A 5,048-nucleotide genomic window follows, 5' to 3' on the forward strand; every position below is an offset into this window, starting at 1 on the left:
GAGGTTGAGAACAGACATTAGTGACTTCTCTGGGATATTTCCTTTGTGGTTTTACTTGTCTCTAACTTTCATTCAGGATTATTCTCAAAATGTAAACTTGAAAATGCTGCCTTTGGTTGTTCTGCAGCCTGATCCTGAAGTGCCAAATAGAACATCCTCTACTTCATTTCTTTAGCACCTAAAATTACTTCAATTCTGAGTTCTATTTCTATGCCCTTCTGCATAAGAGCATTATGGGCTACTCAAGGGAAAAGGGAGTATCTTCTGTATACTCAGACTACATTAGTCTGAATGTAACGCTCAGGGAAAGCCTTTGACTCAGTTTTGCTGATTCAAAAAACGAGAGATCAGCCTTCGAAAATTCAGAAAGATTCTAAAACAGTATAACTATTTGGGGACGTTTGCCATATACCTGTGAAATCTACATGGCTATCTCCAGAAAGAACAAGACAGAAAATCTAAGCTAACTTCATTCTGCATTTGAAATTCTGGTTTGGGTTTAGTTTGAGTTGGTGGTGTACTCTGGGGTGTTTCATGTGGTGGTGGCTCGATCCTCCCTGTGATAGAAGCATATGAAAGAATGGTGGCACCAAGAGTGTGTATGTGTGTGTGGGGGAGGGGGTGTTCCTCCCTGGATGCAGGGCTCACTCTTCCATCTCTGCTTTCACTGCTGTCCCCATCCTAACGTCATCTGGCCTCACCAGAGATACAAACACTGGGACTATCCAATACTGGACTTTGGGTCTCTAAACTTTTAAGCTGAATAAACCTCACTTCTAGCTCAGGTATGTTGCCATAGTACCAGAAACCAGACTAATATAGGCGGTAAGCTACGACTTGAGAAAATCAAAACAAAGGAACAAAATGGATTAATCATAGCTGAAACATGATGTGCATATGTCCATCCAAAGTCCATGAGCTGTAATTCTGGTCTCCAGTATGGTAGTGTTGTAGAAGCATTAATAGGTGACTTTGTAGAGGTAGAGCAAAATGGAAGCCCTCTCTGAAGGGACTTGATGTATTCATTACTTTCTCACTGATTGTGACAAAATGTCCAAGAGAAGCAATTTAAGGTGTAACTATTCTGGATCACACTTTTTGGGACTATCAGTCCATTATGTTGGGGAAGACATGGTGGTGGGAACTTATGACATGGTTTGTTTTGTCTCAACAGACGGGAAGCAGAGAGCTCATACAAGACACAAGGTAAGTTATAACACCCAAGGCCAGCCCTGATAATGATCCTCTTCCTCTCCCTATACTCACTTCCTTAGGTTTCCTAACATCCCCCCTCCCAAAAAAAAAAAAAAAGACCACAGCCTGAAAAAAAAAAAATGTCAGAGCACATGAGCTTACAGAGAACATTTCATATTCAAATACTGGTAGCTCATTTAGTTCCCAAAGGTATGAATTGCTTCAAAAATATCAAACCTTGCTTCTGAAGCCCATTTTCTTCCTTTCCTTCCATGAGACTTCTCTCTCCTCCTCACATGTGCTTACACCAACATGACAGGTTATCAATATTGACAGAAAACCTCCATGAAAAGCCTCTCAAATGGCCTACTTGATCTTAAGCGTTCTTCTTCACAAACTATCAACACAACATGCCTATTTTTATCATAAATACTTTAGCCTCAGATATTTTGTTATAGCAGCAGACAATAGACACAGACCCAGAACAAATATCTCTAACTACAAGTGACAAGCTTGATTTTTTTTTAACTGTATTGTTCTTTGGAAATCCTATTTTTATTTAGTTATATTTAGCTACTTGTACTAAACTATATCAAGCAAATCCATGATTTATTTTTTTTAGAAACAGTGTTAATATACATAATAAAAGGTAAAAAATAAGGTAAAGTACATTTAAAGAAAACTTTTCATGAACTAAATAGCGGACAATATTTACTTGACTTGAACTTTGGGTGATAATTATCTAAAGCATTCATTAAAATTAATATATAGTACTTATATTGATTTTATAATTTGTAAGGGCCTAACACTAATATGAGTTTTAAGATTGCCTGCTCTACTGAGAAGAGATGAATTTGACCAGTTAACATATATTTATGCCCACTTGTCTGATGTAATCTTCCTCTTTCTCTTCTCTATTGGGGATGCTACATTGAGGTGAATTTGTGAGAGTTAATTCTTAAGGATTTTAATCACTCTTGAATAAATGACCAACACACTTTTGTGGGCATTTCCAAAAGATTCCTAGAACACTTGGATCCCACCAAAATGTAGATCCCGTTATAGATTAAATATTGAGTTTTTCTCTTTATAAACCCTTTTGGATGAATACCAAAAAAAAAAAAAAAGGAGGAATATAGCATGGAAGAAATTAGTCAAAGTGTGAATATCTGCATTTCAAGATAGTAAAAAATTATTTTCTCCAGCCACTGTTGAAAGCACAAAGGTCTCATTTCTATTTTGTATCTAGTCCCATAAACCATTTGTCGAGATCTTTGCACTCTGATTTTCATACTTTTGAGTCAACCTGTTATAAGTCAGTCCTATAGAATTCTAGCTATGCTTAGAGGTCAAAATCAAACTGGTTGAATACTTAAGTAATTCAAGTAGATAACCAAACAGATGATATACTTTTTGATACCTGCAAACAAAATTCCTTATTTTTAGTTAAATTGTTAGTCAAGGGAGGAAATATCACCACAAATATTAGATGATCTGCTTCACATAACTGAATAATAAAATTTATGTCTTCTGAGACCCCAAACTACAGCCTTTAATTTATTACAAATGAGGTAGTTCAAACTTCATTGACAAATTTTGATTAAACCTAAATACACTCAGATTATTCTGTAAACAAAAAATTTTAGGACCGACTTTTAGGGAGTTCTCCAAATTTTCCTTATAAAGATTAATAAATTAGCTTCTGCGCATGTGAATCTGAAAATTCTTTTACTCACAGCAGGAGGTCCCAAATGCATTATTTTTCTTTGTATACATCCCTTTCACAAATGACTGCACAAGCTTATTAACACAGGACCAAATTACTCAGTGTCAAAGCCATAAAGGGGAATTCAGGATGAAGCAAAAAGTGGCTGATGGCCCATATGCAAAGCCATAGGACAAGCATGGAGCAGGAATCTCCATATTCTTAGTTGCATTATTCTAACAGTAATAATGTTTATCGATTTTTAGATAAACAATTGCAGGTTAAGCTAGAGCATGCATGTGTCTTCTCTAAAGTCAAAGGCTGAGAATGGAGAAAAAGTAGGATGTTAAAACATTGTTCTAGTATTACAACTCCTGCTTATAATCTTACAGCAAGCACACTGCCTTTTAGTTGGATTAATTACCAGTAGCCAGAATCTTAATTGGAAAACCAGCAATGCTGTTTTAAACTGTATTATTTTGGGAGGAACCAAGAGAGTTTGCTTAGCATTACTTGCTTTGATGATATCTGTTTACAGCAATTATTTTAATGTCTTTAAAATACCCACTTTGCTTACACGAATTGCTAATTTTATAGCTACCCACATGCATGGTTCCTGTCAATCTCACTATATCACCAGCAGTTAAAAGAGGTGATGTGCAGGTAAGGAGAAACATGGCACCAACAGGGATCGCCATAACACACCCTATCAGAATTTTAACACTTTGCTCAAGATAGCATAGCTTGTAAAATAGGAATCATAAAATGGTTTATTTAAAAGTTATAAAAACACATTAACCATTATTTTCATGTTACTACCTCCAAAGTCTGTTTGCTGAAAAGATCAGTGATGGTTCACAGGGCCATAGAAAAAATAAGGGAATTTCCTCATTTTCACCAGCTTTAAAAACAGCATGAGATTAAGTCAAGTCTTTTTTCTTTATGTGGTTCAGTTTTTTAATTATCTTGGCTATTAGAAAATAAGCAAATAAAAAAAAAAAACTAAACCTACCTTATATTCTAGTCAGCCATACATCAACAGAAATACTCTGTGTGTGCGAAAAGATAAATATGGCTTGTTTGACATTTGAAACATCCTTACAGAGGCATTGATTTGTAATTCAGATCACATAGCAGGTTTGATTTCTCCCTCATGTCCATGCCCTTTCTCGATCCCTTCCCCCAAAATAAAACACAAAGGCTTTATCTGCAATGGATGGAGGGCAACCCAGGAATCTGTGCAGACTATCCATCACGTTTCTGTCTTAATTGAATGACACCAGAATGAGATCGATAAAATGTAACAAGAGACAGCTTTGCATTTCCACACTCACTTACTCCCCCTCTCCATTACTCTCAGCCACCACCGTGACCAGAAAGCCCACGTGAAGAACATGAACCCTGCTGCCAGACACGCTGTTACGATATGAAGAAACTTGTCAAGAAAACAAAAACAAAACAAAAGTTACAAGTATTAGAGAGTAGCTGTGGGGACAAATGATTATTAATGAGTATAAAATAATCTTCCTTAAGAAGCAATTTTATAGATGCATTCTCATGCCTAAATACCATCCTCCAATGAAATGTTTCAACTAAGAAAACCCAGCAGCTCTCCCTATGCTTCCAATATTTCTTGAGACTGCAGCAGCGACTGGTTCTGACGTAGCTGTGGTGACACTTCTGTCCAAACCTGAGAGTGTTGCAATAAATGTTATAACACAGGGCAGCTGTGCTGTGCTTATGTCCAAGGTTCCTGAGACTTCCAATGAATTATTGATAACCCCACCACTCTGAGAAAGCTGAGGCTGACATCGTTTTTGCTGCTCTCAACCTTCTTCTGAAGAGTGCTGGCTGGGGTGGGAATCGATCACAGGAAGACGTTTACCAAAGAACAAAACTGCTCAAGTAAACAGCAGCATTAAGAATCCCTTACATTCACTGACTGTGTTAACCAAAATCACATACCCTGCTTTGGTGTTTATATATCTTTGACAGTTTACATTGTGGTCATGCTCCAGGCTACAGGGTGTAATAATTCAATAAACACTTTACATCTTGAGCTGGTTATAAGTTATATGTGGGGAAAAATGTTTGCATTCTAAAAGAAAAATAAACTTATGGATGTAGTTTTTCAAAATACATTATTTTT

At 36.5% G+C, this 5,048-nt stretch overlaps 1 long non-coding RNA gene across 1 annotated transcript; it reads left to right on the top strand.

Annotated features, from left to right (window-relative positions):
* The first annotated feature begins 1,172 nt into the window (after positions 1–1,172).
* Positions 1,173–4,620, top strand: LOC131922700 (uncharacterized). Its single transcript, XR_009382364.1, has 2 exons — positions 1,173–1,206; positions 4,260–4,620. It is a non-coding gene; the product is annotated as an uncharacterized LOC131922700 (long non-coding RNA).
* The last annotated feature ends 428 nt before the right edge of the window (positions 4,621–5,048 follow it).

The sequence above is a fragment of the Peromyscus eremicus genome, chromosome 12 (assembly GCF_949786415.1).
Source record: "Peromyscus eremicus chromosome 12, PerEre_H2_v1, whole genome shotgun sequence".
NCBI lineage: Eukaryota > Metazoa > Chordata > Mammalia > Rodentia > Cricetidae > Peromyscus > Peromyscus eremicus.